Source organism: Lipotes vexillifer, unplaced genomic scaffold (genome assembly GCF_000442215.2).
Source record: "Lipotes vexillifer unplaced genomic scaffold, Lipotes_vexillifer_v1.1 scaffold495, whole genome shotgun sequence".
Lineage (NCBI taxonomy): Eukaryota > Metazoa > Chordata > Mammalia > Artiodactyla > Lipotidae > Lipotes > Lipotes vexillifer.
In genome coordinates this window covers 924,010-946,255 of record NW_006770132.1, presented here as the reverse complement: position 1 = coordinate 946,255, position 22,246 = coordinate 924,010, and positions in this window count along the sequence as shown.

Sequence of the window (22,246 nt, the reverse complement as noted above, 5' to 3'; positions counted from 1 at the left end):
AAGAGGGGTGGGGGCAGTGACCTGTGCTCGCACACAGGCCCCTTGGTGGCAGCAGCAGCAGCCTTAGCGTCTCCTGCCCGTCTCTGGTTTCCGAGCTTTTAGCCGCGGCTCGCGCCCGTCTCTGGAGCTCCTTTAGGCAGCGCTCTTAAAACCCCTCTCCTTGCGCACCAGGAAACACAGAGGCAAGAAAAGGTCTCTTGCCTCTTGGGTAGGTCCAGACTTTCCCCCGGACTCCCTCCCGGCTATCCGTGGCGCACTAACCCCTTCGGGCTGTGTTCAAGCCGCCAACCCCAGTCCTCTCCCTGAGCTCCGACCGAAACCGAAATCGAGCCTCAGCTCGCAGCCCCGCCCGCCCCCGGCGGGTGAGCACACCAGCCTCTCGGGCTGGTGAGCGACGGTCGGTGCCGACCCTCTGTGCGGGAATCTCTCCACTTTGCCCTGCGCGCCCCTGTTGCTGTGCTGTCCTCCGCGGCTCCGAAGCTCCCCGCTCCGCCTCCCGCAATCTCTGCCCGCGAAGGGGCTCCTAGTGTGTGGAGACCTTTCCTCCTTCACGGCTCCCTCCCACTGGTGCAGGTACCGTCCCCATCCTTTTGTCTCTGTTTATTCTTTTTTCTCTTGCCCTACCCAGGTACGTGGGGAGTTTCTTGCCTTTTGGGAGGTCTGAGGTCTCCTGCCAGCGTTCAGTAGGTGTTCTGTAGGAGTTGCTCCACGTGTAGATGTATTTCTGGTGTATCTGTGGGGAGGAAGGTGATCTCTGCGTCTTACTCCTCCGCCATCTTGGAAAGAGTCCCCCCGACACTTCATTTTAAATATCTTATTTAGTACGATGGAAATTTAGTTCTCTTTCACATAGAATGACTCTGGAGGTGGGAAGTCAAGGTCTTGCACGGAGGTTCCTTGGTCATCATGGCTCCAGGCTCCTTCCACTTCTCAGCTCTTTATTTACATAGATGGGACCCTTCCTCTCATGGTCCAACATGGCTGCAGACCTCCACACATCACACCTATGTTCTAGGTGATAGAATAACGAGAAGGATACTAAAGGGTGTACCCTTTCATTTAATGAGAATTATCAGGAAATTTCACATATTTCTGCTTTCATTTCTGCTTTAGCTCAAGATACCCCCAAATCAAACCCTTCCTGAGACAAGGGTTCCAGTGTTGTTATAGTTTATTTGGAAAGCGTAGGGAATAAAAGTAGAGAAATGTCGAATGATATATGGAAGAGGAGGTAGCCAAATGGCAGTTTGCCATTAAGCCAGCCATCAGAGTGGACAACTGGAACTCAACTGGCAAACAAACTCTGGGCAATTGTGTAAAATGCACAACTTTAAATTTTCCCACCCAAGGGGGTAGAAAGCTGGGGTATATGTACATCAATTCCAGGGAGCCATGGACTGAGGTCTGATCTTGACTGTGTTAACTTTTACTTCTGATGCCCCACACGCAGGCAGTGGCCTTCCACAGTCCTGGGAAATGATGCAGCAGGCACAGAGGTGTAGACCCTTGCTGTCAGAGCACACGCTGGGCAACTTGTAGTCTCAAGTTCACTTAGCAAACAGTGCCTCACTTGTAATCCCTAAGGACTTTTAGTGAACAAATTAGATTTGCATTTCAAAGCAGGTTGATTTGTCAAGATATACTTCTTACATCTGGGACTGAAATCAGTCTGCCTTTCCTATAGGAACACTTCTGATCAAGGAACACACTAGGTATTCCATTAATAAATATTAATCTCTTGATTTGAAGTTTAACTTAAATATTTTAATTGGTAGAAATCTATTTCTAGCTCTAAAATATATTGTGGAGGCACAAACTACTGTCATAATTTTGATTTCTGAATTCTTGACATGTCAGATAAATCAGGATCCAGGACCTTTGTTCATCTCTATTTGGGAAGAAGTCAGAGGATAGATCCTTTTTAAAAAATCATCAGTTATAAAGAGGCAAGAATGATCTATTCTGGCTGTGATTACTGAACTACTCCAGGGAGTAATGTCAAACATCCAGTGTAACCAGGTGCAAATTGACTCAAGCAGATGTACATCATATCTCATAGTGAGAAAATAAGAACAAGCTAAGAGTAGTATGAGGGATGAGGCATGAGGGTGAGAGAAACTAGCTGCAACAGAGAAGATAGTACCTTTCAGAGAAGGTGCAGTAGCTCAAATCACTATGTCTCTGGAGGTACAGTTATGAATTCTCTTAAAATCTAGACCAGAACTGAATCCTAAGAGGTTTTTTTTTTTTTTCTGGAGGCACAGAAAATGTTGTGATAATGGGATAATCATAGATCAAGAAAAAGTGAGCCTATAAAAGTGATATATACACCTTTATATCACCAATGCCTCACACAAGACAGCACAAAAATCAGAAATAAGTATCTGCTGAAAAAAAATGAATGAATAATTAATGAATTTCTAGATCTCCCATGTGGTTCAAGAACTGAGCAAGGCTGCTTGGGATAGCTGTCGATTCTGAAATAATCTAATATAAAACTATACATTTGAAATATCTTTTGGAGTTTTTTGGGGTTTTTTTTCCCCTTTGTGATAGTCATTAGTTTCATTCATCAAAAAATCCCCAGCCCTCCACCTGCCAGGCTCATGGGAAGAAGGCTCTTCCTGGAGTTCTTGGTGTCAGAAGGGATCACGTGGTTGGTTCTAGCCAATCAGCTGTGAGCAGAAGGAAAGTATGACTTCTGGGCTGAAACGCTGGCTCTCCAGAGCTTTCTTTTCCCCCTGCCACAGCTACCCACAGATTTCCAGAGAGTGGCTGTGTTGTCAACCTCTGTCTCCAGTTCAGGTGATGAGGAACAGAGCCCCGAAACAACACACAGTTGTTCTGTAGCATAACAGGAAATAAATGTTGTTTTAAGCCATATTTCAGAGTTATTTGTTACTACAGCATAATCGAACCTATCCTGACTGATTCTACTCTGGGGATAGTTTATCAAACTTTCAACACATGCTCTCTGTTGTGTCCTGCAAATTCTATTTCTTTCTCCCACTGCCCTTTCCTTCATTCACTTCTCTTTTAGGGAGGAATCCATTTATTTCCCTAAGGAAACCCTGTATTTGGATATAAAAACTTTTTTTTTTTTTTTTCTGGCAGTGCCATAGAAAGAAAATCTTCCCAGGGAAACTGGTCCTCTTTCTTTACAAGTTCCAGGATTCAGAGCAAAGGAATTGTGCTTCCAAAAGAGATCAAAGTACCTTGTGTGAATGTTCCCTGGCTACTCTTCCTGACCCTGACTACTTGATTGGTTAAAGACGGGCAGGAATTTCGTCTGAACACTTAAACCTATTCCTGCCCATGTGTGCAGATCATACACACTCTGGTCCCTAGGAATCCACAAAATTATCTGTTATGGTATATGCTATGGGGGACATGAGGACCACCTTCCTTGCCCTCAAGTCAATAGCACAGTGGAACTGACTATTGCAGATATAACAAACATCATTACACAGAATTGGTGTAATACCGACTAATGTAGAATTGGGTTTCAATAGATGGGATATGAATCTAATTTTAGCCAAGGCTATAGAAGAGAAATGGACATTTATTACAATTAATACTGGCTACAGTTAAGATGGTAATAGAAATATAACTGGGTGGAAGAAGACAGATGGATCCTGCCCAAGCTACTTCAAACCTTGATTTGTACCATAAGATCCTGATACCCTGATACGCCAGTTTTTGTAAAGGGCAGTGAGTGATGGAAGGACAGGGATTCCTGCCTTTCCAGCAGAACCTTCCAAAATTGATTCATGAGCACTTGGCGTTGCTCCCAGCTGTGCTCTGAGCACTGCGAGAGTGCTTTTCTTAATGGAAACCTCATTTGCAGCTTTAGTTTAATTTTATTTCAATGCCGGGGACCGTATGCTTATCAGAGAAGAAAAGGGAGGTGAGAAGAAGCTGGCTGTCCCCAAACCATTGTGAAATCTTTGCTCTTTGTGGCTGGCTCTTCCCTGCCTCCATTCTTCTATCCTCTTTTATGATAGTATTCTTTATGTTAGTTTTTCATTAACATCCTGAACCCAATATTAGCTGGGAATGTTTTCTTCTCTCAACCTTATTATGTTCAAGGTATTGTTGGGATTACATTTATTTTTGCCTGTTGATATTTTCCTAACTTCATTTTTGAGAGTTTTATTTATTTTGTTTTAACTCCAGTGTGGTCTGAATGAGATGGTATTGCCAGAAAAAGTGATGGGTTTGAGGAGGAGGTTGCCATGGAAACCACTTCGAGTCTGAGAATGGAGGATGATGGCACATCTTCTGGAAAGAACTTGGAACTATAAGGATACTTGATCCTTTTTAAGGCAGAGATAGCAAAGGGCCTAGAACTGAGTTTCCATCTAGTTCAGTGGGGCAGCCTTGTGCATTTCTCTCCAAAAACACCCCCAGCCCCACCTACACACCTTTTAAAAAATAAACCAGGACTCTCTGATCTTTATGACACAGGAGTCCAGTACTTGGAAACATGGTAGTAGTAGAAGGAAATGTATTTCAGAACCTGTTTCCTCAAGGGTAAGACTTGATTCAGATTAGGAGGTCATGAATAAGATTATAAATATATAGCGTGAATTTACATGATAGATGTCTGGTGGTCTAGTTCCTCATTCTCTCAACCTCTGTTAGGATGCATCTAGCGTCTTGTTCATTTCAGGTAGAAATACAGAAGGAAATAATGAATGATTGACGAAATGATGGAATTAATTAATCTTAAGACCATCTCATGAGCGAATGTGGGAACTTCATACTTTCTCTTGGCTGCTGTGGAGGACATCTGGAGAAAAAGAGGCTATTCTGGTGCAAAATGGCTTGAAGTTTTGTAAGATTTTCAAATCATATATGGCCACCACACACTGAAAGTTGTTACATAGTCTGAGTTCTTCTCTTCTTTCTGATAACTAAATTGCCATGTGATCTTGGACAAAGGCTCTATCTGTTAGACTTCAAGTGACCCCGTGAAGGGGTTGGACTAAGGTCAAGGGCACTTTTCAGATTATTGAGGTTTATAAAATAAAGCTCAGCTTTGTGATTTCTGCTTATAACTAGTGTGAATCTTTTTCATTAAACTGCATTTTGGGGTTATTTTTTCCCTCAATGGTTACCGCCGGCCGTGGAGCAGTAGCTGGTGCTTTTCTCCAAAGACTAGCTTCCTTTTGACTCTGCACAGGCACCCACGCAGAAAAGCAATAAATGAGAAACACTAATTGTTTGAGGGCAAATAAAACCAAAAAACACCACACGTCAGAGTGAGACTGTGTTTAGAAGATTTACAAGGAGATTTATACCAGCCAGGCTGTTACAAAATCAGAAATTGACTCAGGATTGAAGGATAGATCCCAAGGATGTTTTGGTTTCATACTGTCTGTCGTTTTAGGAAGTAAGACATATTGATTAAGTATAATATTTTGCTGTTGCTGACTTGGAGGAAGGCTGATGCTACAACTGATCTGTTGAATTGCCTGTGACTACACACAGGTTCATGCTTAGAGTGGCATTATCTCCCCGTAAGTACAACAGTCCAGTCGGTCTACCTGTCAAGAAGATTGACATATGTTTGGCATGGGCTGCCACCCAGCCAGTTGTACGGTTTTTTCATTGCCATTATTCCTCTATAGAGTCTCTTACTTTGCAAATGTGAATTTATTCTAATGCAATTGATGTATGAATGTAAAATTTGATCGTAATGTGAATTTTGCACTTGTTTATGCATGATTTTGTTCACATCCATGAGAAACACTAGGTAAACAGAAAAATTCATTGTTACAGAAGAATATACAAGATGCACACACGTGCACACCTTAAACATCTACCGATGAACTCGGTTCCCCCACCTGAGCCACACCCACCCTCATCTGATGTTAAACTTTCTGTTCAATTTCAGTTAACCCTCCCTTCACCACTCCACAAGAATGCATGAGCTACAGCCCTTCCAACACCTATTTCCAGAAGCAAACTTCTGATCTTCTTTAAGGTAAAGTGCCGTATTTATTGCAGTATTTATATATTTGTTAACCATTTCACATATGCAAAACTATGCTACCATTTTTATTAGATGTCTACCTTTTTAAGGGTGATTTTGCGTATGTCTGTCAAGTTTTTGAGTGTTTTGCCCTTGATTCCTGTGTTTTTCATTGCACAATTTTTCATAGCATTGTGTATTCACTTTCTATTATTGCTGTAATAAATAACCTCAAGCGTGGCAGCTTGAAACAATACAAATTTATTATCTCACAGTTTCTAAGAGTCAAATGTCCACACACAGCATGGATCAGCTGGGTTCTCTGCTTAAAGATTCACAAAGCAAAAATCTAGGTTTTGGTCAAGTTGGGCTCTTATCCAGAGGCTCTTGGGCAGGGGGTGGGGTGCAGAAATCCCCTTATTAAAGTTGTTGGAAGAATTTGGTTCTGTGCAATTGTAGGTCCAAGATCCTTAGTGGCTAATGGCCAGAGCTGTTTTTGCTTGTAAAGGCTGCCTGTAGGCCTTGTTTTATAATCCTTTCTACCTTCAAAGCCATCAGCAGTGTGTGAAATCCTTTTGCTTCAAATCTCTGTGTCCTCTCCTTCTGTTGTGTTTCCTGACTTCCTCTTCTGTCCTCAGCTAGGAGAAAAGCTCTGCGTTAAGGGCTATATAAGTACATTCAATCTCCCTATTTTAAGGTCAACTGACTAGTAACCTTAATTACATCTGTAAAGTAACGTTGGCCACATAACATGACATATTCAAACCAGGGTGTAATGGTCACAGGGGCCAAATGTCCGCCTACCATTTAGTGACTTTGAGGAACACATGCATCACATTATAGCAGAACTGACTCTATTTATGAATCATCTTTTGTCTTCATAGCTTTCCCATTCTTTCTCCAGCCTTCACAGTGTTGAGATCCCTCAACAATTCATTCTTTACAGTTCTTTCTTTGCACTCTCTGAAGCTAGTATTTACCTTTTCTTTGAGTGACAGTCATTGGAGAATGTAATAAAAACTGTGGTCCATCCCCTCAGACAAATGCAAATACATATAAGATTCCACCGATCCTGCTGCAGCCCATCCATGGAGCTCCTGCAATGTAATATCTCCTTCTGCCATCTTATGCTGAAGGATCTTATAACGTGGCAGTGAAGATGCAACACATTCTCTGTTTGCCATCGTATTTAATCCTCCCAGCAAAACCATGAGAATGGTATTGTCATCTCATTGAACGTGAGGCTTTAAAAAAGTTTAGTATTTTATTTAGATACTTGTCTAGTAGGTGATGGACCACACATTCAAATCCAAGTTTGTCTAGCCTGTGATGAAAAACACCTGGCTTAACCTATTACATCACTAGAGATCATGCAAAAATGTCCATCTTTAGCTCTGATATCTGTCCTGATGTCCAACCCGACTAGCCCCGGCTTGGCAGCACCAGTCTCCCTCACCATTTCTAGACTTGACTAGATGTATTCCTATCATCCCTAACTTACCCTCAACCCTCAGGAAAACTCACAAAACTTGTTTTGATTATTCTCTTCTCCTTTGTTGCGATGTGTCACCAATCACCAAATCTCTGCTAATATCTATCCCCCACTCCTATGGCCAACAACTACTTATTCTTAAAGAAGCAGATAACATGTCACCACCTCTGGAAGTTTCTCTAACTCTACCATGGAGAAGCATTACACATTCCCATATTTTAAAACTACCCCCTGTAAATTATTGTTAAAATACTCTGCTGTGGCACCTACCTCACTCTATTGTAATTAATTATCTGTATCTGTCACAGAGTGCATAAGAAGTGAGTGTTCCTATAAGTAAAAAGTCAATCTCTTGATTGTCATAGTACCATTCTTTTTTAGCACATTGTCTGGAATATAGTGTGAGCTTAACGAATACATGTTAAGGGGAACTGACTTGAATTAAATTCAGATAGAAACAGCAAAGGTCTGAGTTTTAAGTGAGAGCAGTCTGACTTTTGTCAGTCAATGTATCTTAAGGTACCACCGCAATTTTAAAAAATGGGGCAAAAATAAATAAAAATTATAAAATGGGTCAGAAAGATATTGATAAAATGCTTGATAGACTTAATTTACTTTGAAGAGTTTCTAACTAAATAGCTTACTACTTGGGGCCATCCTGGGAGAGATGTTTCCTTATGTAGAATTCTCTTCTGCTGCTTGCCCAGTTGAGGTAGCCTCTTTTTTCTCTAGTGATGAATACATGGAATCAGTCAATCAAGCAACAAATTACTGAGTACCTTTCCTATCTCCTTTTTTTAGTGGTTCTAATCCTTTAAGTGTCAGTGAATGTGGCATAATTGCTGGGTTTGAAAGAGGCTCTGATTTCTCTTATCCTCAGCTCATGAACCTGATTCAAGTTGAAACTTTGAATTAGGCCCTACCAAGACTGCCTACCCACCCTTTCCAAGTAGAAAATTTGGATCCCAGCACATATTACAATGGGTTATAGGATATTTGTCATGAACAAGCTCAGAGAGTGAATCAGGCCCCAAATCCCCCTAATATCAATGAATGTGCAGAATACAACTCCAGGAACAGAAGTTTTCTGAATGTCACTCTATGCCTGGCCCAGGAGTAGACACTTCCATCCACTTTACCATACTTAATTCTCAGAACCACACAAATAAGAGTAGATTTTCTTATAATCCATATTTTAGAGGAGGAAATTAAGCTGATGGTGATTAAGTAACTTACCTAAGATTTTCTCTACTAGAAAATTTGAATTTAGGTCTGTCTGATGCCAAAGTTTGTGCTCACTCGGTTTGTGTTCAGAGCTGAACAAGGTAAAGTATTAGAATTCTTAAGCCAGAACTGTGCTGGTCAATACAAGTCCATCTGATCTATGTCCCCTGCAGCTTCTCTGGAAGCAGCCTTGCACCTGAGTGCTGAATATTCCATCTGGGACTCCAGAAGTGATATCCTATAATCTTCCCCAGTGAATTGAGCGAGGCTTGAGCAGATGACAATTTCTAAGCCTCTGCTACAGGTGACGGCACTGACAAGGTTCCTTGAAGAGCCTTGCCAAGTCGGATGCCAGGCCCTACCATATGTAGACCTCCAGCCCTTCAGCTTTGTGCTCATTAACTTCTCCAAAAAGCCATTTGGAGGACATGGAGCCTGACTGAATGCACTCCAGTTACAGATTTGTCTTCCACCTGTCAGTTTGCATTCAGACAGGGAGATAATCTGATTAGGTGAATTGGGAATTATCCAGATTCATTCACTCTACATATTTACACATAACAGACGGATCTAGAGATTTCTGGTAACCAGTGAAGCACGTGTAGAGTGGCTGATTAAATTCCCCAGGATCCATTTTACTTCTCAAATTGAAAATCTAATCCTCAATGTCTCCTCGCTGGTTAAATCAGCATAAGTCTTTCTTGGCATGCGACATACTGTGACCTAGGAGAAAGCTCCTTCAAATCCCCTATATTTCACATTGATCTTTTGTTATCCAAGGTTTTTCATTAATTTTCAGGGTCTCAGAGGTAAGTCACTCAGTCCCTAAGAACACAATCCAGGGTATGGAAGAAAAATAAGGGGATATCAAAGATATTTAGGTAAGAAAACCTAATCCTTTTAGGTTGAAAATGAGGGAAAGCCTCTTGCTGTCCCAAAAATGACCCTTAGGGCTGCTGTTAAAGTCAGAGCATGATAAATTCTTTGATTTGACTTAGTGTGACATTTCGTCTGTGATTATGGCACAAAAGTTGAAAACTACTGTGTACGTACTCAAGCAGTCATACTGACCACTCAGTAGAGGCCATAAGAGCATCACAAATGTTGACATTCGCAGTGGTATTTTCCAGGGTTTCTCCTCCGTTCATACGACTTCTGATGTAAAAATGGCCCAAGAACTGCAAATGAGAGGTCCCATAGTTTTCCAGAGTTCCCAAATCATACGCTGTATCAGCAGAGGTAAATTTTTTATGAAATGTAAGCTTCAGGGCCCCTCACTTGCATGGGCTTCTTCCAAGACTCTGAGAGGGGACCTGGAATGTTTTAACTTAGTTGTATATTTTTGCAAAATTTGCAAAAGTAAGCTACTCTAACCACAATCAATTAAGACTATTATCTCATTCCACTATAATGCCCACCTCCCCCAATACCTTTCCTCATGTTGGATAGAACTGGAGTGCCTGCAGGCATTGTTGGGATTCAGCTAAGGTTAGATTGGGTTTAGTGAGATATTTTTATGTGACTTGTGGTCATGTCTGTAGTTAGGTGATTGCTGGCCAGCCCAGCATAGGAATAGCTTCCAGGAATCCCTGTCCTGTTCTCCATGTTGAATCATCCAGTATTGCGGCACAAAGTTGTGAGTTCAAAAATCATACTGTAGGGCTTCCCTGGTGGCGCAGTAGTTGAGAGTCTGCCTGCCGATGCAGGGGACATGGGTTCGTGCCCCGGTCTGGGAAGATCCCACATGTCGCGGAGCGGCTGGGCCCGTGAGCCATGGCCGCTGAGCCTGCGCGTCCGGAGCCTGTGCTCCACATTGGGAGAGGCCACTACAGTGAGAGGCCCGCGTACTGACCAAAAAAAAAAAAAATCATACTGTAATATGATTAAGATGCTCAACACTAAAATAGGTAGTAGAGAAAGAGAAACAAAGTTTTATATAAATGGAGTTAGAAGCTAGTCTGAGGAAAATTATTCCAATTATCATATATGTAAAATTATAAGAGGAAGATGAGGTTCTCTTCTGTAACCAGTCAAAACAAAAGTTCTCTCTTGTCAGGAATATACCAATGAAACTAATGAGAACCTACTGTATAGCAAAGGGAACTCTACTCAGTGAGCTGTGGTGACCTAAATGGGAAGGAAATCTAAAAAAGAGTGGATATATATATACATGTAACTGATTCATTTTGCTGTACAGCAGAAACTAACACAACATTGTAAAGCAACTATACTTCAATAAAAATTAATAAAAAATGAATATACCAATGATTCAGCATATCCACTTACAAGCTCATCAAAAATAGGCCCTGGAACTGCTTGATAATCCAGTTAATGAAGAGAAGTGAATCATATGAACACATTGGAAAATGATTAAACATAAAGTTCTAGTTATTGTGACATGAAACATTAACACAGACAAAAGTAATAGAAAATTCATATTATATCACTGTCACTAGGACATTGACAATAATTAGGACAAAACGGATACTGAGTGGCAGCCATTCAAATAATATTCAAGAGACTTTCATATACAAGAAAACTTCAAATTGTTTGAAATCTTACAGTTCATATGTCAAAAAATCTTGAGAGAAGTTTTTCCAGACTTCACAATAACTCACATTTTTACAATAATGTCCTTAGCAATTATGGTTTGTGTATGTAAAACAATCTGAACTATTAAAATCTTAAAACAACAAATATTGATTGACCATCAGAGGAAACGTGAATTCCATTCTGTCTTTAGAAAAATGATAGTAAAAATAGTTATATAATGATAAGGAAAATAAAATGTATACAGCCAAAAAAGAAAAAGAAAATATTACATAAATAATTAATTGACAAAAAAATTTTTATTTTGGGATTTTGTAAAGTTTGGGATATTTGTTGGACTTTTAAAATTCATGATTTCTTTTCAAATTCTCAATAAATAATTATTTTCCATCTTATTTTCTTTTTATAGTGTTGTACCCTTTTCTTAAAGAGGGCAATCCAAATTATATCTAAACTTTAGGCTCCATGAAACCTGAATTCACCCTTGTATGCCAGTCAGTATCCTTTGGTTGAAAGTGATAGAAAAGAATAGACAATTTAGACAACAAGAATGAAGTATGAAAAGTTAAGCAGGGCTAGACCCAGGGTCTCAAATTATGCTGTTGGGATTCAGTCTCATACTTTCCAGCACTTAGCTCTTTTTTTCTTTTTTTATGCCTTCTGTGTTAGTTCCATTCTTAGTTGGGCTCATCTCCTGGTAGCAAGATAGCTGCCAGCAGTGAGACTTCTACCTTATCCTTACAACAATTTCAACACTTCTGATAAGAGTCCTGTATTGAATCTCTTTGGCTTAAGAGCCTACCTAATGAGCTCATCCATGAGCAAAGCCAGGGGACTATAAGTCTCTAGCTGTCCAGAACTGGATTATGTGGCAACCTCTTTCCCATCTCATGAACAACCTGGAATGAGAAAATGAGAAGAAGACATTTTTTTCCCTGAAGAAAATCAGGAAACTGATATGAACAGAAGGAGAAATGGATACTGGTTTAGCAAACACAGAAGAGCTCCAAGACACATAACATATTTTCTTCTACATTTTCTGTTTAGGACCTGGTTAGGCCCAGATGGCTTATGACTATAACAAGAGACATATACCTGGCTAAAGACTATGAATGAGGAGGGGAGGACCATGGACTTCTCATCAGAATGTGTCTCTATATTTTTTTAATTAACCATATTTTTTAAATCATAAGTTTAAACTATAGCATTGTGGCTAAATACAGCTGCTAGATCTGGAAGGGAAACAACAGGGCCAAAGATCCATCATGAATATTGTTTGACATATAAAATGATCCAGGGTTCATTTAGTCAAAACATGAGCTCCCACTACCGGGCATCTGACTTGTGCCAGGCATGGGGCTAGATGATTTACATATGCATTTCTAATCTTCGCAGTCACTAAAGACGGAGGTATTTTTTTTTAATATCTTTAATGGCATATAATTGCTTTACAATGTTGTTAGTTTCTGCTGTATAACAAAGTGAATCAGCTATATGTATACATATATCCCCATATCCCCTCTCTCTTGAGCCTCCCTCCCACCCTTCCTATCCCACCCCTCTAGATCATCACAAAGCACCGAGCTGATCTCCCTGTGCTATGCAGCAGCTTCCCACTAGCTAGCTATTTTACATTTGGTAGTGTATATATGTCAATGCCACTCTCTCTCTAATCCCATCGTGGTCATCACTTCACAGTGTATATGTGCATCAAACCATCATGTTCTACACCTAATACACAATATTATATGTCAATTATATTCATTCAAGCTGGAAAAGGGGAAAAGAATGCATTTGGAAAAAAAAAAGAATGTTATCTTTATGTATATTTTAATGGTGAAGAATGTGACCCTCAAACAGATTAACTAAATCACGGAAGATCACCCAGTTCATATGTAGATCAGCCAGTATTCAAACTTCCAAACTGGTACTTTGTATTATATTATGCTATCTCTAGAATATTTTGCCATACTTCAAGCCTAAAGCATTTTACTTATGCCTGTATGTGGTTATAGATTATAGAATAAATCTAGCTAAAATATACCAGACCATAGTCTGATTTTTCAAAGCATATAAATTCTCCCATTGCATCTCCAGTATTCTGCAAACATGGGATATATCCCAGATCCCAAATAAGTAGTGGTCTTGCTAGATCAATTTCATTCAATACCTGATGTTGGTAGAAGGTACCATATCAAGTTAATACAAGAGAAATGCTGCCTTTGTAGGCTTTGATATAGTAAAAAGAGCGGCCAGCTCATTCTGAAAATTACTAGGACATATTTAGTCTCCATGCTTTAGCCTTCTCTCTGGGCAGATGCTTGTGCAAGCTTAATCTGTTTTAGAAGGCCTTATTAGAAATGTTGTGTGGCTCTATGGCACTTTACATTTTGTGAAGCAAATTTATATGTTAGTGTTGAAAGAGATTTGAAGAAGGCTGAGAGGTAGAGGAGAGATTCAGCTTCTCTGTTCCCCAGGAAATCTAGCCAGGAAGAAATCAGAACAAATATGAGTGATTCTAAAGAACTAGTAGGATCTCTAGGTCCTGCAAGCAGCATCAGCTCTTCTCAGGACCCATCTGGTGCCCAGCACAGGAAATGAGAAACTCTTATTATTCTGGCAGAGTTATTACAATGAAGAAGGAGCCAGTTCTGCAGCATAAGACTGTCCTTTTCCAAAATGGAGGCATAAATAATTAGTAGAGCCAACACTCAACCCTTCTAAAGGAAGGAGGTGTTATAGTGGGGAGTTCCATGTCATCAAAGGAGCTGATAGGATCAAACTGCTAAAGAGAAGATCCAAGAGTCACAAATTCTGCAAAAGAAGGTGTAACCTGGGCTTCCCTGGTGGCGCAGTGGTTGAGAGTCCGCCTGCCGAGGCAGGGGACGCGGGTTCGTGCCCCGGTCCGGGAGGATCCCACATGCCGCGGAGCGGCTGGGCCCGTGAGCCATGGCCACTGAGCCTGCGCGTCCGGAGCCTGTGCTCCGCACCGGGAGAGGCCACAACAGTGAGAGGGCCGTGTACCGCAAAAAAAAAAAAAAAGAAGGTATAACCTGGGCAGAGGTGCTGGGGGTGGTGCTGTTGCCATGAGCTTTGAAGGGCATACAAAACAACTCTTAAAAGAACAGACTTTTTAGTGATGCAAACTTGAAATTTTCTTCTGGCAAATGCCTATGTGGTATGACTTCAGTAAAATGTGTGAGACCTACGTGTTCCAAGAGTGTTTAGATTGGAAGAGGGGCAGCAAACCCTGTAACTACCCTGTATTCTCATCTTTTCCCATTCCTACAGGCAAACCCCACACAAAATGATAACTTAAAACTGAAATAAGGTTACGTGAGTTTTCAAAAAATAAATGATTGTTGTTACTAAGAATAATAATAAATTCACTTAATCTGTGAATATCAGATTAAGCAGAATACCCATACAACTGAGAAAAAAAGAGAAATTCAGCACACTCCATGGGAAAAAGACGACCTCATGTACTAATGCATTGTTGTAACCATTGAGAGGGAAATTGTCTGTGCTTGGATATTATACTTAGTCAAGTCTCTTAATGCATTTTTATTGGCACTTAAATCTGTTTTCCTCCACAGAGATGCTAATCAGAATGATCTGGCAGTTGTTTAAACAATTTCTCATGGACAATAACGAGAAATAGAGTAACTACAGTCAAGGAGATTTTATGATACCTCTCTGTCTTTACTTCTTTCCCTTCTGCCATGAGTGTATTAAAATGGGGTCCTAGAATGGCCCACAGCATCTAGAATACCTCTAAAACTTATTTGAAAGGTCCACATATTATAAATATGACAAAAGGTACATGAAAAGGTGCTCAGCATCACTAATCATCAGGGAAATGCAAATCGAAACCACAAAAAGATAGTATCTCACACCTACTAGAATGGTTACTATCAAAATTATGAGAAATAGAGCTTCCCTGGTGGCGCAGTGGTTGAGAGTCCGCCTGCTGATGCAGGGGACACGGGTTCGTGCCCCGGTCCGGGAAGATCCCACATGTCGCGGAGCGGCTAGGCCCGTGAGCCATGGCCGCTGAGCCTGCGCCTCCGGAGCCTGTGCTCCGCAGCGGGATAGGCCACAGCAGTGAGAGGCCCGCGTACCACAGAAAAAACAAAACAAAACAAAACAAAACCAAGAAATAGAAAGTGTTGGTGAGAATGTGGAGAAAAGAGAACCCTCCTGCACTGCTGATGGGAATGTAAATTGGTGCAGCCACTATGGAAAACATATGGAGGTTCCTCAAAAAATAAAAATAGAACTACCGTATGATGCAGCAATTCTATTTCTGGGTATTTATCTGAAGAAAACAGAATCACTATATCGAAAGGATATTGATACCTCCATGTTCATTGCAGCATTACTTACATTAGGCAAGATATGAAAACAACGTAAGTGCCCACTGAGCGATGAATGGAGAAAGAAAATGTGATGTATATATAATTCAGCCATAGAAAGAGAAATCCTGCTACTTGGGACAACATGAATGTAACTTGAGGGCAGTATGCTAAATGAAATAAGTCAGGCAGAGAAAGACAAATACTGTATGATCTGACTTGTATGTGGAATCTGAAAAACAAACAAACAAACTCAAGAGATATAGAGAACAGTTTGGTGGTTGCCAGAAGTGGAGGCTGGGGAGGTGGGTGAAAGGGGTGAAAGATAAAATAATAATAATAATTATGTGACTCCTACGTATTCAATGAAGAAGTAACAAAAAAATAAAAATATGCTAAAAATATTGATTAAGAAATTCATGGATATAAAAGTTGAAATTGGTGATTTAAAAAGACAGAAAGAAATTGAAATAATGAATAAACTCCATCATAAGGTTTTATTTATGATTCATCTCCCAGCTAGCTCATGTAGCCTGAGAACAACTTTTTTTTTTAATGGATAAACTATTTTCTAGACCCATACACATCTGAAAAATGTTCTTCTCATAATCCTGCCTCAAAACAAAATGTTACCTGGGGACAGAATTATTGAGTAACAACAATTCCTCACTTAAAATTTAGTAGGTATTTATCAGCTGGCAATGCTATAAACAAAAAAGTCTGATGGTAGCATTATTCCTTTTTTAAAAAAAATTGTATTTCTCTGTTTTATCTTGGTAAGAATTTCTTTTTAGTGTGTTAAATTTTTCATCATTGTCAGTAATTTTGGATTATGAAAGAGTGGTTCTTTTTTTTCAGTTTAAATATGTTTTCTTCTGTTAAGTGTTTGATAATTATTTTTGCTTGTTTGTTCTGGATCCTTCCTGAGGATGCCATTTATTAATACATGAGTCTATATTTTCTGTCATTCTTACCATTCCTTTTAGGAAAAAGAAATCAGTATGTGACTAATGTGTGCTAGAGAAACAACAGTAAAAAACACATCAATGTTCCCTAACTTTTGGGAATTACGGCCTAAGATAATACATAAATATTCTATTATGTTGTACATCCATTTAGTTTCTTCTTTAACTTTTTATTATTCCCCCCTGCATTCCTAGATCTCTAGTTTATTTTCTACATACTGCCTTAATTTCCTACTCTGTTAATTTTATTTTTAGTGTTCTTAATACATGTTCTGTCCCTTTAACTACATTTTAAAACATTTCCTTATTTGAAACCTTTCTGTAAACTTCTTTTTCATTGCAGATTGTATCTCGCCCTAATTTATCCCCATACCTTTATCATAAATTCATGAATTTTAGCCTTTATTGGCCCACCTCTTGGCTCACTCGCCTTGTGACTATGTAAATGGATGGGGCATGAGCAGTAAGTTTTGAACTCATCTGTTCTCTGAAACCATAGACAGGAATAGCTTCTTCCATATTTGGAAAATTTCTGATGCACAGTCTTAGCCCTTGAGGAAGTTTTGATTTTTTTTAAAAAATCATATTGATTTTAAAGGGAAGCTAGCACCATTGTAAAGCAATTATACTCCAATAAAGATGTTAAAAAAAAAATAAAGGGAAGCTAGAAGGAGGCAAACCCTGTGCTATCATTACTGTATAAATGTTCTTTTTTCTTTTCTATCTTTTTCTTTCTTTCTTTCTTTCTTTCCTTCTTTCTTTCCTTCTTTCTTTTCCTCCCTCCCTTCCTTCCTTCCTTCCTTCCTTCCTTTCTTTCTTTCCTATTCTATGTACAAGGTACATCTCAAGGTAATGGCACATCTTTTTTGCCCATCCCTTCAACTTCAAGTTCTTTGAGGTTCCCCAAGTTTGGGGTGAATGTCTGGGCAGAATCCCCCAGCCTCACATTCCCATTCACATCCAGTGGTGGTCGCCATGACAACCAAATAGAGTAGGCAACTTATAAAAAGACTGTGGAAAATCAAATAGCATTATAAAATAGGTGAGGCATTTTCAAGGGTGATTTTACATACAGATACATTTTAGAACAGAGGTTATCAGAAGATGGTTCCAGGACCAGCAACATCATCATTCACCCCAGGGAATTTATGAGAAAAGCAAATTCTCTCCGGTCCCACCCCAGACCTCCTGAATCAGGGACTCTTGGGCTGGAGCTTAGATATCTGTGCTTTAAAAAGCACTCCAGGTTATTCTAATACATGCTAAAGTTTAAGAAACAGTGTCTTAGTGACTAACGCTTATAATAATCAGTTTACTGTGAGATTGGGTTCCGGGCTCAGCATATATCCTACCATCCCAGCAACGAGTTGAGAACAAATGAAAATAAAAATAATTGGTAGTTACACTGTTTATTTATTCATTCATTCAGTGTGTGTGTCCAGCTATGCACCCAGTGCTGAAAATATAGGGAAGATTTCCCAATATGGTGATAGATGGAAACATATGTAAACTCCTAAATTATAAAGTATTTTGGTCAGCACAGACTTTGAAATAGTGCCATGAGAACACTTCGTTTGACCTGGAGGACCAGGAAGGACCTCACAGAGAAGAAAATTTTTGAGCTGGAACTTGTTGGAGTCTGCTGCAGAAAGAAGATGATTTGTAGAAAAAGGTCAAGGATAATACATGTTAATGTAATATGGGGTTAAGAGAAATTCCCAAGAGAATACGTTAAGAAAATCTTATATCAATGCCAAGAGCGGTCACACTGATAGGAATGATAGACCCTAGACTCAAAGAGAGGGGTGGATCCAAAGTTAAGGACAAAGAGTCATGACCTCTAGACAAAGTGCAGGGGAGAGCAAGCCAGCAAATTGTTTTGACACAGTCAGAGCCCACCTCGTCTGTTCTGGAAGTGTCACTGGTGACATATTGGATATGACATCTCACTGGAACCATAGCATGAGGTCTGATTCCATGTACCCTCACCCAACTCAGTTCTCCAGTAGGTAAAACCTTCTCTAAGAATGGAGGAATTGTGAAAAGTTACAACATGTCAGGGAATTTGGCAGTAGGATCTGGAATCCTATATTTGCTATGTGGTCTCATCATATATCCTAATGCCTAAAATTTGGGATCAAGCTACTTTGGATGTAGGGCTCTGGCATAGCTTGAAATATAAGTACACTCTTCCTTTAAGCCAAGTTTCTTAGAGCTTTTTGAGCAATAAACTTGAACTTGCCAGATGCATTGGGATTTTTAAAAATAGATTGTCTTAACTGGAAAGTTATATGGCAATCGAAATGGCAGAGCTTCTGATGCCAGTGCCTAGGGGACCGTGTAGATGACAGAAGCTGGATTCTATGATTTTAACATATGAGTTTTAAGGAATTGGAGAAAATGAAAGCTCAATATCGGAAGTTTTGACCCAAAGAGAGTTTGTCTCTGGAGAACCAAATATAACAGTTCTGGAAGTTATCAGAAGGGAAAGGATGTGGTTTGAATGCCAGGCACTATGCTAGAAATTTTCTCATCTGCCAGGCTATTTAATTCTCACACAATGAGGCTAGAGACAAGGAATTAGCATCACCATATTCAGATGAGAAAATGTGTGCTCAAAAAGATTTGATGATTTACCCCAAATCTCAAATAGCTAAAAGGTGGCAAGACCAGGATTCAAACCCAAGCTAGCAGGATGCCAATAGCTTCCTCGTACTCAACCCCCAAACTTTTTTGGTAGATCTCTCCTGGCTTCTCCAATGAGCTCCAGCCTAGCCATGGGGACCTGGGCACCTCTTGATGGCTTAGGGGCCAGAGCAGCAGCTTTTAGTAGTTTCACAAAATACATCTGAATCAAGTTTCAGTGAGTTGAGTAGAATGAGGCCAGATTTATGGAGTTCAAGAAACATTAAATCCTTCCTTTCCTGGGGTTGAGGGGCCTTCTCACTGCCAACCAAAAACTAAAATGGTTTGTCATTCTCCAAGGCTATATTTGGAAGCTCAGGCTTCCAAGATACAGGATGAGCAAAGTTTCAAAGTTCTCACAACAGGGAGAGAGCAGATTCAGCAGCCATCCAGGGTCCAACTCACTCCTAATGGGCAAGTTTCCCAGGCCCTGGAACGATCCCTGGAATTGGACATAAAGGCTCAGGTAAGGGGATCATCAGAGGAGGGGGCATTCGTTCAGTCATGTGTCCCTTCATTCAACCGATATTTATCTTAGCAGGTAAGGAAAGGATTGCTAAAAGCAGCTAAATTCTTCATTCTACTGTAAGCCCAGAAGTTCCATAAAGCTGGATGGGGGCTAATATCAGACCATTGATGTGTAAGATGTGAGGCAATATGAAGGCAAGCCTGTCCAGGAAGTGGGCAGATTTAGAACCTGGTTGGGTAGCCATGGAAAATCAGGGATTCAAGCAAGATGCAGTGGCCTGGAGCAGGGGCAAGACAGCCCGAGTAAGGGGCTTGCAGGACAGAGGTAAGGAGGGAGCTGGAGACTTTGTGACTTTCAAAGGCTGGCTTCTTACATATTTCTCATCCAGGACCCCCACAATTCTTAGCATATATGCGAACTGGATCCCCTAATAGAAGAAAAATATGATCTGTGAAAGGTCAGGTGGGCAAGAGGAGATAAAGGAGCAGTGAGGCAGGCATTTTTAGCAGCTTGGAGGCAGTCTGGGCTTTGTCAGGTGCAAACTCATTGTTCTGTTCCATGGTGAAATGCAGTGCACCATCCCGCAGCCTCCACACTGACACCCCAGGGTTTTGTGAAGTCTGGTCTAATCCATACTGGGGATAGAAAAAGATGAACGGGTTTATGTTGCACAAGGTAAGCTCTGCTGAAAAAACGTGCCTGTTAAAATGTCCTTAACCCAAACAGTGCCCATCTAGACCAGCTTTCTTTTGAAAAGCAAAAAAACAAAACAAAACAAAAAAAAACCCCAGAAAACAAAAACACAAAACAAAACCAAAAAAACTGTTAATTTCTCAAGTGGCAACAGGGAGAGATTTAAAAAGCAAGCCCTAACCTTGGAAATTTATTTCTAAACTTTACCAGGCCAGATAGAATTACTTTTTCCCTATTCTTCTTATACTAGTTTGGAAAATTAGGAGTATTTTTTTGTGTAGTTTACAAGTTTAAAATTTCACCATGTTCTAGGAATTGCAAAAATGTTAGAGCCCAAGGTATTAACATAAGTAAGTGAGTGCAAGCGAATGTTCCCTCTGAGTAAACCAATTGGGATGGAGGCTGCTCTGCAACTGCCATGCATCTGACCAATGTTGGTCAAATGGAAATACCAAGGGTCTCGTGCTCAGGAAGATCCGAACTGGCATCTGAAACTAACCAAGCATTAAAGACCTACCAGTGAGTCTGATCCGTGGTGGTTACACACTAAGTACCCTCCTTCTCTCCCTCCAAGAAGGACGCTTTTAAATCCGTATACCCTTTAACGTTTACGTATATGTTTCTTCCTCCAACCATCCTTCCACCCCTAGCCTTTTCTAGCTCACAGTGCGTACCTGGAGGCAATGCTTAAGAAATTATAAGAAACTGACTTAGAGAAACCAGGCTTCAAGGCTCAGCAGGAATCCTGAGTCTTGCCATATACAGCACCTCCAGAAGCCAATTTGTCCAGGGCACACTCACAGACAATAGAACATGACAGAATGATGTCCCCTACAACAGCTACCACTTTTCCTCCTCTTATCTTTTGCCTTTCCAAAACCACCTACGGATTGCCTCATCAGGCACCTTCTTTGCTGCTCTGTGTCGGAGCCTTCTCGGGGCCCTCCCACTATAAAGCAGTTCGATAGACTGGTACCCGACTCTGTCTCATCACAAAGCACCCGAATTGGTGGCTGCTTTCTGCCTTCAGCCTGGCAGGGCGGTTAGGAGAACACAGATTGCTGAGTCACATTGTAAATTGTTTCAAATGAGTTTTTCTTTCCTGTTAACATACCACAGTAGGAGGAGGTAGCCAGGGGAAGGATGTTGAGCAAAGAGAGACAAGGTTGAGAGGAAAGGGCTCAAGGGAGCCGGAGGGAGGGAAGATGAAGTGGTGGGATTTAGGCCTGCTCGGTTACGGCAATCAATTTCAGCCATAATAATAAAATAACGCAGAGGGAAAAAAGCAGACGTGACAGAAGTGATAAAATGGAAATGAATCCTCATTACCTCGCTGAAGAGAGGGCCACAGCTGCTGCTACTGTTTTGTCACTAGGCAAGGGCTCATTTCATCCCAGGGCTTATCATGTGGGTCTGGGCAAAGAAGGGGAGAAGAGAAAAACGTGCACTGCGATGTTTAGCTGCAGAGCAGGGACCTTGGCCGTGCGGGGACTGGGGATCTCAGAAATGCTCTAAGATTCCCCTTTTCTTCCCTCTGCTCATCTCCCCAAGCTCCCACCCTCTCGCTGTGGGAAAAGTGCCTTGGCCCACCCAACCAAATAACTGAAGCAGTTGGAGCTTTATGTGGCTTCCATTTCTCCAGAAGGAGCTCACATAATCTCCAAAAGCATGAGAGAGCATGGGCTGCAGGAAATGGAGGGGGACAGTGAATCCATCTGCAGAATTAAGCTTGTGTCTGGAGCTGGTGGCAATGGCAGAGAACAGGCCGCGTGGTCCAGGCAACCTCAAAGACTCCTTGGTGTCTCACAGTCCATACTCCTAAGCAGGATTTAGGGA